The 12410-nt window shown below is 43.6% G+C and overlaps 1 pseudogene; it reads left to right on the forward strand.

Moving 5' to 3' along the window:
- On the forward strand, positions 1–10782 carry LOC110147638 (zinc finger protein 547 pseudogene; annotated as a pseudogene).
- The last annotated feature ends 1628 nt before the right edge of the window (positions 10783–12410 follow it).

Genomic DNA, 12410 nt, shown 5'->3' on the forward strand with positions numbered 1-12410 from the left:
GCTCACAGTCGGCTCTGGGCAGCGGGCTAACATCTCTCCTCGCGTGATCCATTCACTTCGGTCCCCACTCAGAACTCAGTGCCCTAAAAACGGTGAAAAGAGCACGAACACCGACCAGCTCATAGAAGCCGGAAGTCGCGCTCCCAAATGCACGCGGACGAAATCATAGGCCTGCTGAACCCTATTGACTCGGTGATAGGCGGCGGCTAGACCAATGAGAGGTTAGAGGTGGGACAAGTGGCTGCGTGCGCATCCTCTGGGGCGGGACTTCCGGAGTTCTTGCCTGTCTTCCCTCCCCAATATTCTGGCCTGGAGAATTCCATGGACAGAAGAGCCTGACAGGCCACAGTGCGGGTAATCCCTCGTCGGACACCTTTAAGTGATGGGGCAAAAAAGCGGGAGGAGAGGCTCAGGGATGAGGTCGGCTCAGGTGGGTTCTCCTTCTCCCCACCACTTCCGAGACTGAGATCCGGACCGAGGGACGCCCGCTCGGGTCCCTGACGGTCAGCCATGGAGTCCAGAACTGAGGCCGGCCGTGTGAGCGGTCGCCTTCCAGCCACTGAGCCGGGGTGAGGGAGAGAGTTCCCTTGGGGGCGACGGTGCACGGCTTGCAGATGCTACCAAGTCGGCAGCGTTGGGAAAACCTGGGGTCACTTTTTCTGGGACAGAAGGAAACGAGGTGTCTCACCTGAAATGGCATCCTGAGCAGGTGGGAGCTGTGGAAGATTGTGCAGGGAATGGGGATTGGAGAACCTTGTCCAGAGTTAGAAGATAAAAATTGGGAGAAAAGGAGAAATGGAGGCAGGGAGACTGCTGAGGAGGCCACCGTGATAGACTCCGGTAGAATTATGGGAGAGGCTGGACAAGAGAGGTAGCGGGAGATGGGGTGAGACTCTGGGTAGGTTTCGTCAGTAGAGAGTACAGGATTTTCTGATGTGCCATGTGTGACTGTGAGCAGAAGCAGGGAGTGAAGGGCCAACTCAGGGGGTTTTTTTTGCCTGAAAATATGCCGATGGGGAAGTCAGCAAGAGAGCAGGTTCCAGGGGGAAGATCATTGTTGTATTTGGACATGTTGATCCTAACACATGTCAAGATGGAGATGTCACCAAATGGAGATGGCAAATGTGGAGGTGAACATAATGTCGAAGCAGAGGGAGGAGGCAGGGCTGGAGATATAAAAGGAGTGGAGGGTGTGGACTGGGCCAGGAGGGATCGGGTGGAGGAGGAGGTGCTCATGGACCCTGTACAGGTGAGTGGAGGGGTCCCACCTCTTACCTGTCCTGATTATCACCTGGCTGGTTTTATCATCCTGATATATACACCCTCAGGGAATGGCAGTGTCCCAAGATTTCTGTCCCTTTTTTCTGTCTTGTATCTGTAGACCATGTGCTCTCACCAGGTCCAAAACCCTATATTTAGTCCTGGGTTATATGGAATGGTTCCATTTCTGACAACTGATGGGGGAAGGTGTGGCAGGGAGTCCTGGCCACAGGATGCAAAATGTCCAGACAGCTGCAGGTGATACTGAGGTGGGATGTGCACGGAACTGTTGGTTTTGTCATATCTGGTGGGAATGGGGTGCTGGAGCTGGGGTGCACAGGTTATCAGGCCTTGACTGGTAGCATGAGGTTGGTGGTGGTTCATAAACCACACTCTTCAAATTTTGGCAGGATTTTCCAGTTTTAGCACATCAGATGACCTGTGTTGAATCTCTAGAGAACCCTGGGTACCTTATAGTGTGGACATTACTGCATCAATGGCAGGAGACACTTAAAAGTACCCGGGCTTGGTGCGACATCCTGGGAAAGGGTGTCATGTCAGAGCTGGGAACCTGTTCTATGTTCACCATTGACTGATGCTATGACCACTGGCCACACCTTGCTTCTTTTTCTTCTGCATTTTGCTTTCTGTTGCCACAGTCTAAGCACACCTACAGGGGCCTTCATTTGTCACATGTTCCATTTCATTGGGCCCTTTGCAGTGTTCTACATTTGACCTATACATGAGATGTCTTGAGGTCTGCACATATTCATATAGTTCTTGGAATGTAGCATCACTTTTGTTGTCAGGTATTTCTAGGTCTGGAAACAACCTTTGCTGCAGTGCTTACTGCCACTAGTAGCCATGCCTGTGTTTACTTGGAGGCCTGCCTTTCCTCCCTGCTATGGTCTGAATGTTAGTTTTGCCCCCAAATCCATATGTTGAAAACCTTGTGCCCAAGGTGACAGTATTGGGAGATAGGGACTTTAGGGTGACCAGGTCATGCAGGCAGAGCCCTTGTGAATGAGATTCATGCTATCATAAAAGCTCCTTCCACCATGTGAGGACAATGAAGAAGTCTGTACCCTAGAAAAATGCAGACTGATCTCCAGATTCCATCTTCTACAAGTGTGAGAAATAAATTTCTCTTACTTATAAGCCAGTCAGCCTGTGATATTTTATCATAGCATCTCAAATAAATGGAAACAGTAACTTTTCCTTCACTCCTTAGCCGTGGTCAGGGTGCTCTCATCATGTAAGCTCCCCAGGTCCATCTCTGCACAGCAGACCTTCCTGAATCTGGCTTTGGTCTTGGGTGTGTGTGACACACATATTTCTGATGGGGCTGTCCTTTCCATCAAAGTCAACATGCACTTTACCAGCATCTATCTGGTTACAGGTTGTTGGCATGGAGCCCAGGGTGAGGAGGCCTCTTAGCCTCTTCTGTTTCTGTAGGGATGTCAGAGGTCAGGACTGCAAAGCCAGGTCCATCCTCCAGGAAGGCCCAGCCCAGTGACATGTGTGGCCCACTCTCCAGAGTCCTTTTGCCCCTGCCTGAGCATGATGGAATGTACCCTGATGAAGGACGGTACATTTGTGGAGCAGACCTTTTCCAGCACCAGAAGGAGATTAGAGACAAACTTTGCAGAAGGGCTGAGGGGCAGCCTTCATTTCTGACCAACAGCAGTGTTCACACAGGAGAGAGGACCTTGACGTGCAGTGGAGATGGGAAGCCCTTCCCAGGCAGCACAGGCCTTCTGCAGCAGCTGGGCCCTCATGGTGTGGGGCAGCCACGTGGGGACACTGAGTGCCAGGAGGCCTTTGGTCGTGAACAGAGTGGTTACAGGTGCGCTCGGTGTGGGAAAGCCTTCAGCCGAAAACAGATGCTTGGTGAGCACCAGAAAATCCACACTGGAATACAGCTTTATGAGCACAGCAAATGCGGGAAATGCTTTATAAAGTATCAGAGAATTCACAATGGAGAAAGCCCTTACGAGTGCAGATAATGTGGGAAATGCTTTAGATGCAACTAGACTGTGAGACATGAGAGAGTTCATACCGGAGAAAGGCCTTATGAGTGCAGCAAATGTGGGAAAACTTTCATGTGCAGGTCTGCATTCATCAGACATCAGAGAGGTCACAATGTAAGAAGGCCTTATAAATGTGGTGAATGTGGGAAATTCTTTAAGTCAACACTCATTAAACATGAGAGAATTCATACTGGAGAAAGGCCAAGTGCAGTGAATGTGGAAAGTTATTTAGGGACATATCCGTCCTCATTAAACATCAGTGTTCACGGCACAGAAAGGCTTTATGAGTACAGGAAATGTGGGAAATTCTTTTGGTATATCTCCACACTCACTAGATATCAAAGAACTCATACTGTAGAAAAGCCTTATGAACTTTCTGTTCTGTTCTTTATAAGCCAGTCTGTGAATGTGAGGAATTCTTTAGGTACAAGTCCAAGCTTATTAAACAATGGCAAAATCACACTGGAGAAAGACCTTATGAATGTAGCAAATGTGGTGAATTCTTTCAGTACAACTCCAATTTCATTAAACATTGGAGAAATCACATGGAAGAGAGGCCTTATGAGTGTAGAGAGTGTGGGAAAGTCTTCAGCCACAATAATGTACTTTTTTAGCATCAGAAAACCTGTGGGAAAGTGTTTAGCCACAAGAATGTACCTTTTCAGCATCAGAAAACCCATACTGCAGAAAGGCCTCATGCATGCAGAAAATGTCAAAAGGCCTTCGTTAGGAAGTCCCACCTCCTACATCACCAGAAAATCCACAGTGAGGACAATATGAGTGCCCTTAACGTGGAGAACTCTTTAGGAACAACCCCAACCTCGTTGTGATCCCCATAGTCAAAGGCTTTGTTTGGCATAGTCAATAAAGCAAAAATAGAGGTTTTTCTGGAACTCTCTTGCTTTTTCAATGATGCAACGGATGTAGGCAATTTGATCTCTGGTTCCTCTGCCTTTTCTAAAACCAGCTTCAACATCTGAACGTTCACAGTTCACGTACTGTTGAAGCCTGGCTTGGAGAATTTTGAGCATTACTTTAGTAGCAGGTGACCTGAGTGCAATTGTGTGGTAGTTTGAGCATTCTTTGGCATTGCCTTTCTTTGGGGTTGGAATGAAAATTGGCCTTTTCCAGTCCTGTGGCCACCGCTGAGTTTTCCAAATTTGCTGGCATGTTGAATGCAGCACTTTCACGGCCTCATCTTTTAGGTTTGAAATAGCTGAACTGGAATTCCATCACCTCCACTAACTTTGTTCATAGTGACACTTCCTGAGGCCCACTTGACTTCCATACGAGGATGTCTGGCTCTAGGTGAGTGATCATACCATTGTGATTATCTGGGTTATGAAGATCTTTTGTATAAGTTTTCTGTGTATTCTTGCCACCTCTTCTTAATATCTTCTGCTTCTGTTAGGTCCATACCATTTCTGTCCCTTATTGAGCCCACCTTTGCATGAAATGTTCCCTTGGTATCTCTAATTTAATTAAATTAATACCTAATTTAATTAATATTAGCCTCTAATTAATATCTGATTCCCTTGGTATCTCTTGAGAAATCTATATTCAGGTCAGGAAGCAACAGTTAGAACTGGACATGGAACAACAGACTGGTTCCAGATAGGGAAAGGAGTATGTCAAGGCTGTATGTTGTCACCCTGCTTGCTTAACTTATATGCAGAGTACATCATAAGAAATGCTGGACTGGATGAAGCCCAAGCTGGAATTGAGATTGCCGGGTGAAGTATCAATAACCTCAGATACACAGATGACACCACCCTTATGGCAGAAAGCGAAGAACTAAAGAGCCTCTTGATGAAAATGAAAGAGGAGAGTGAAAAAGTTGGCTTAAAGCTCAACATTCAGAAAACTAAGATCATGGCATCCGGTCCCATCACTTCATGGCAAATAGATGGGGAAACAGTGGCTGACTTTATTTGGGGGGGCTTCAAAATCACTGCAGATGGTGACTTCAGCCATGAAATTAAAAGATGCTTGCTCCTTGGAAGAAAAGTTATGATCAACCTAGACAGCATATTAAAAACCAGAGATATTACTTTGCCAACAAAGGTCCATCTAGTCAAAGCTATGGTTTTTCCAGTAGTCATGTATGGATGCTGGACTATAAAGAGAGGTGGACTATAAAGAAAGCTGAGTGCTGAAGAATGGATGCTTTTGAACTGTGGTGTTGGAGAAGACTCTTGAGAATCCTTTGGACTGCAAGGAGAGCCAGGCAGTCTATCCTAAAGGAAATCAGTCCTGAATATTCATTGGAAGGACTGATGTTGAAGCTGAAACTCCAATACTTAGGCCACCTGATGTGAAGAAGTAACTCATTTGAAAAGACACTGATGCTGGGAAAGATTGAAGGCAGGAGGATGACAGAGGATGAGATGGTTGGATGGCATCACTAACTCAATGGACATCAGTTTGAGTAAACTCGGAGTTGGTGATGGAAAGGGAGGCCTGACATGCTGCAGTCCATGGGGTCACAAAGAGTCGGACATGACTGAGCAATTGAACTGAACTGAACTGAACAACCTCATTGAGAAAGAATTCACAGTGGTAAAAACCCTATGAATTAAGAGAATATGGTAAATTCTTTAGGTACTACTCCAAACTCCTAGTGGTAAAGAACTTGCCTGCCAATGTAGGACACACAAAAGATGCTGGTTTGATCCCTGGGTGTGGAAAATCCCCTGCAGGAGGGCATTGCAACCCATTCCGGTATTCTTGCCTGGAGAATCCCATGGACAAAAGAGCCTGGAAGGCTACAGTCCATAGGGCTGCACAGATTTGGACACAACTGAGGCAACTTAGCACACAAGAACGCCAAACTCCGTACACTGGAGAAGCAGTCTGAGTTGATTCGGAGTGGACATTTGGAGTACAGGAAACATGGGAAATTTTTGGGTACATCTCAGATATCAAGAGTTAACAGCAAAGGAAGGCCTTCTGAGAGCAATGAATGTAGAATAAGTCTTTAGGTGATACAGCCCTGTTGCACATCAGAGATTTCACAATGGAGAAAGACTTTATTTCTGCAACAATTTAAATTAAGTTCAGCCAAAACTTCCACCTCATTCAGCGTCGAAAAGTTCACAGCAGAGTGTTACAAATGGGGAAAGACTTCAGCAAAATATCTGCTCTAATTTTGACTGTGGTAAAATATATGTAACAAAGTTAACCCTCCACCTTTTAAATTGTACAGTTTAGTATGTGTAAAAACTCACATATTACACAACTCATCTCCAGAATTCTTGTCATCTGGCAAACATAAAACTCTACACCCATTAAACAACATCTCTTCCTACTCCTTCCCTACCAGATATGTCTCTATGAATTTGATTACTCTGGATACTTTATACAATTATAATCATACATTTTTCATCCCTTTGCAACTGGCTTATTTAGTTTAGCATAATGTCCCCATGTTGAAGCATTTGTTAGTACTTCCTTCTGCTTTGAGAAGGAATCAGAATTGACCCACCTAAGACATAGGGAAGGGTGCTGATGGAGTCAGTACTAATACTTTGCCAGATATTTATAGATGAAGAAATCCAAATTTTATTGACATATTTACTGAGGTACTGACACATATTAAACCATTCACTGGAAGTGTAAAATGTATTTTCACACGAGTGCATAAGGGGACCATCACCAACATCATAATAATGAACATGTCCATTACTTATAGAATTTCCACTGACCCCTCTGTATTCTCTCTCTCAGCCCTAGCCAACCGGCCATCTCCAGGGAGCTATTACAGTGTGATTTTTTTTTTTTTCTTAACCGCACCATGTAGCTTGCAGGATCTTAATTTCCCTGCCCGGGACTGAACCCAGGACCTCAGGAGTTAAACTGCAGAGTCCTAACCATCGGACTGCCAGGGGATTCCCAGTACAGTTTGTATTTCCTAGAACTTTATTGTTATTCATGGATGGCTGCTTTCAGTAAATGCATTTATTTTTTGTATATATATAAAATGTATTTTTAGTATTATATTTAATATTATTTTGTGTGTGCAAAAGCATGGCATCATATAGGAATAAGCAAGGCCCTGTAATATACTAGAGCTGCATTTTCTGACAATCACTCTGAGAAAAAGTTGTTTAAAGTGGGTAAGTGAAAAAATAAATAAATAAAGTGGGTAAATTAAGTTTAAGGAAATTTAAATTGTTTCATAGGAAATTAATATCTTAAATTTTGAACCAAGCTTCCATTGGCATATCTTTCTATATTTTTCTTATTTGGCTTTTTTCCTGTAGTGTCTTTCAGCTGTGTGTTTGTGTCATAAAAGTTCTTATCCATTTACCATTAATCATTTTGGTGTGGCAAAATGTACATAAAATTTGTCATCTATCATCTTTGTTTAGTGATGGATCCTGGCAGGAAATGGCATATGATAATTTGCTCTCCTTTAGAGCTGGGCTTCAGCTTTTGAAAGAAACTCAGACTAATAAACATTTCAATAAAAGTGTTGTTTGCTAGGTTCGACCACAATCACTCATGACCAAGGCAGGAAAGATACCACCTCTCCAACTCTCCCTCATGCCCTGTCTGGGGTCTTTTGCATGCTGAAGGTCATGAAACAGTGTCTAAAACTTTAGTCTACATGTAGTTTACAGGCAACAAGATAGGTGACAGCTATGAGTGGACAGAGTGTCATGTGATGTGTCTGTTTCGGTGTGCAGATTTGAACTAGATGTGGTTAGTGTGTGCATGCCAGGTTGCTCAGCCCTGTCCGACTCCTGGCGACCCCGTGGACGGCAGCCCGCCAGGCTCTTCTGTCCGTGGGATTCTTCAGGCAAGAACACTGGAGTGGGATGCTACGCCCTCCTCCAGGGGCCTTCCCGACCCAGGATCGAACCTGCTTCTGTCTCCTGCATTGACTGGCGGGTTCTTTACCACTATTACAAATATATGACTATCTCAAGTTACAGGTCCCTAAGCTTTGTGGGCTTTTTCAAGACTCCTCTACAAATTTAGGAGCATCCCATTTAAGAGGAAGCGAAGGCCCTCCCGTGGCTGGAGCAGGGAGCGCCTTTTCCTGGTGTCCCTGCGGGTGCTTCTTGGCTTTTACAGGTCCGGTAGGAAGTGACTTCCTCTCCAAGAGCTGGTAGGTGGTGTTGGCAGAGCAAGCTACATTACCCAGAAATCTCTCTGGTGCACGGCCATAGCTGCACAGCCTTGTAGGTAGAGTAGTTTCCACCACCTTAGTTACCTGTGCTTTCTCAAAGTTGGTAGTTCCAGACTGTGGCTGAAGGCTAAGGGAGCATGGGAAGGGCTCTGGGACATGAGATTCTGAAGCTGTAAACCCAGCGGGGTTTTGCTGCTCTTGAAGGGTGTATACCCAGAGTTCCTTGGGATGTAATCTAGGGCATGTCACAGAAATGTTTAGAGACCTATTATTTCAGACTTCATGAATTGTAGCAAACTTCCAGCGACTGCACATGGAAAGGGATCCACCATACTGTAATGTTACGCAGCATCGTCTCATAGTTGTCAGCTATCTTGTTGCTTGTCAAAAACATGAATACTCTGCTTTCCCTAAGTTTCAGTAGGTTCACTCAAACACAATATGAAAAGCCCCCAGACGGGGCTTAGGATGGGAAACGTGGAAAGGGGATGTTTGTAGTCACCAAAGTAGCTTAAAAGGGTTAAGAGGTGCCCCTGGTTCCCACAGAAAATGTCTTTCCTGCCTGAATAGTGAGTGATTAAGAATGTGAAACCTCTCTAACAGAAGCAGAACTTATCTTGTGCCATCTTCTGCCAGGATAGTATATGCCCCTCAGAATCTGACCATGTGTGCAAAGGGGCCAGCTTATCCCTGATATAAAGGTTTGTGATTCCGTAATCTCATCTCCTTGCTGGGAAATGGTTTATCATTTCACTCGTAAATTATCGCAACAGTATATACACAGGGAGTTGAGGTTTGTCTTTGGAAAAATACTTGTTAAATGGATGTTGTTAAATGTTATTAATAATAAGTTTATAGTTTTTCAAGGGAAGTGGCAGAAATGGTTCTAGAGAAATTTATTTGTGACAGTGGGAGAAAAGAAATCAATGAAGTTTGAGTAAGAGTCACTGATCGCTTCTCAGCGTTTTGGCTACGGTCAAGTGTGAGTAAGTCACTGAGTCTGAGAAGTCAGAAAATGAAGCCGAGACCTCAGGGCTTGCTGAAACCTTAGACACACTCAGAGTTTGGTTAAAAATGTGATTATTTTCATATTTGAAAACATGATGCATTAACAGTTTGGAGGGAAAGGTAAAGACAGTATTTAAAAAGAGTTGCCAATAGGTAAAAATGAATGAAGAAATTGTGCTGTTGTATATTTACTAACCTATAAATGTTCAGTTAGTACTAAAAAGGATTCAGGTACAAGAGTAGCTGCGTGACATACATTGGAAATAAGACTGCCAGCTGTTCTGTGTAGAGAGCACATGTTCTGTGTCCTGTATTGATACTGTCACAACACCCTAAATATTCTGATTTCAGGTTTTTTTTTTTTAACATTATAAAAAGTTAGTAGTTAGAGCTATTTTTCTCTCACTGTAATTGCCAATTAAATAATTTAGGGGCAACATTAGCTCATAAACATGTCCCCATAAACAGCCTTCTCATAATGCCTTATGGTCTCTTCTGAGAGTCTGGCTAAGGAAAACAAAAGAGGGGACTGAGAATTAATGAGTTTATTTTTCATATGTGGAAGGCAAAGACTTCCTTTAGCCAAATTCCAAAATCTTGAACAAGAAAACACATTAGAGATAACTTCAGATAATCTGTGAAAACTAGTCAGCAACAGCCTCACACCAGTAAACTCAAGCTTCCAGAAATTAGCAAATAATTGACAGTGCCAACCTTCTAGAATCCAGCCAACAGTGTTCAGGCCCCTAGGTAACAACCAATCAGTAAATGCCTCACTATACAACCCCGCTTCCAAAAGTTTCCAAGTCAACTGTACTGAGCCCAGTAATACTCCTGGAAATTCATCAGTCCTTAAATATGCCCATTTTTGAAAGTGCCAACTCCTGAATGCCAGACTTCCCATTTTGAGGTGACTGCCTGACAACTAGAGCTCTTCCTTGCAGGCAGGAAAACAGGTAGTTCTGCCCTTCTTTGTATTAGGTACCAAGTTCAAGTCACTGTTAGTTCACAACTTTGCAGACATTTCAAAGGCTCAACCTTTTAACTCTCAGTTATGAGTTTGGACTTGTGACAAACTGATGCACATGGGAGATTGAAAAAACCAATTTTCTATTATTGCTCACCTTGCTGTTATCTATTGTTTGTATAAACAATATAAAAATGCAAGTATACATTTTTTTGTGATTTCGTGGAGAGTGGATATTTCTTAAATGTGGTAAAAGTCCTCTTCAAGGTCTTTGAATGATATGCAACTATTCATTCAATATTAAAAATAATGGACCAACATTATAGTTAAACATGAGAGCTGTATGATTTCTTCAACTAGTATTAAAGCAAGTGAAAAAGTAATTGGTAAGAAAAATTCAGATTAACAAGAAGAAGTTGTAAGGAGCTTCCACACTGATTATCATCATCAGTCCTCCAACTCAGTGTGAGTTGAGACTGTATCTCATTAATCAACATTCAATGGGGAAGGGAACAACATAAACTGGATGCATCCACTGTAGAAGCTATGGGACAGCCTATTATGTTTACTGTGGAAGTCCCACCAAGATCTGGTCTGCAACAGCTGTCACCGCAGACCCCAGCCTTCCACAGGTGCAGTACCACAGACACCCCCTGTGCCTTGCTTCTCAAGGACAACTTGAGTCCTTGAAGATGTGGTATATCAGCAGTGGGTCTAAACTCTGTTTTGTGTTGAGTTTCTTGGCTTTTCATTCTGTTTGACACCTGGAATTTGTTGTTAGTTCCTAGTGGTTTGAGATACTTGGAGGATCAGGCCATTCCTTTTCAAACCTTTTTTATTGTCCTTTGAGATACTGGTTATTGTTTTCTGTGCTGTCAAAAAGTGTAGTTTTGTTGTGAGTTGAATCATGGCGGGAACAGAAGTACTGCCCTATAAACCTGTTCAAACCAGCTTCACAGACCAATGGGTTTGCAGTTCTCTTAGTACTGGAGGCTACGTGACAAACTGCCCTGTGGGTCACCAATAAACCAAATGACTCCTTCCATCTCGAAATTGTTGTATAGTAGTGTGAGCTGGGCAGTATTATAGAGAGGACATTCTCTCCAGTATCCACAGGCCAGGGGAATCATTGTGGGTCTGTGGGGTGAGGCGGCCAAACATCAGGTTAGGAAACTAAGGTCCACAAGAATTACATTCCTAGTGACCACTGCCTGGCCTTGGGGTTGTCTAAGTCTGAATCTTCTCTCCCCAGAAAAACCCCTGTATTTCCTATTCCTGTTACAATCCTAATTCTGTGCCTGTCGTGCTGAATAAGATAACTGTACAAAGGATGACTTAAGCTCTCAATGGCCACTCAGAGGAACACCTGATTTGAACAAAAAGGTTCATTTGAGAGACCCCTTTGAAAATGAAGGAATTCTTTAAATAAATTAGAATTCTCAGGCCCAATGGATAGCCTTTTTTATTAGTACGCAGAGGCCTCCAAATTCAATTCTGAAATGTTACATCACTAAAGATTCCTTGGCCAAACCTGAGCAAGCAGAGAAGCTTCAGCAGAAACAAGGGAGACTCAATGCCCTGTAAACCCTCCGTCTCCATGACCTCCAGCTGCCTCCCACACTCAGCTCTCTCCCCTCCCACATTCAGCTCTGTCCTGCCCCTTATCCTTCTGATCTCTCTTCTTAGCCCCTCTCCCCTTGCTCTTTTTCTTGCTGACTCCCTACTGCTAAGCAAAAGTCAGATTGACACTGTTTGCAGTTGCAAATTAAGGATTTGTTGTGGGGCAAAACTCTAGGTTGGTGGACAAAAAAAAGAATATAACAAATTAACAAAATCAGGAGTGAAGACACTGCTGACCCTACAGAAATTAAGTCTCATAAGGGAATATTATAAACAATCCTAATCCTCTCAAATGAGACAATTTAGTTAAAATGGACAAATTCCTAGAAAGATATGAATTACCAATTCTGACACGAAGAATTTATATAGAACTATACTAAGTAGTTTTTGC

The sequence above is a fragment of the Odocoileus virginianus genome, chromosome 20 (assembly GCF_023699985.2).
Source record: "Odocoileus virginianus isolate 20LAN1187 ecotype Illinois chromosome 20, Ovbor_1.2, whole genome shotgun sequence".
In the NCBI taxonomy this organism is placed as follows: Eukaryota; Metazoa; Chordata; class Mammalia; order Artiodactyla; family Cervidae; genus Odocoileus; species Odocoileus virginianus.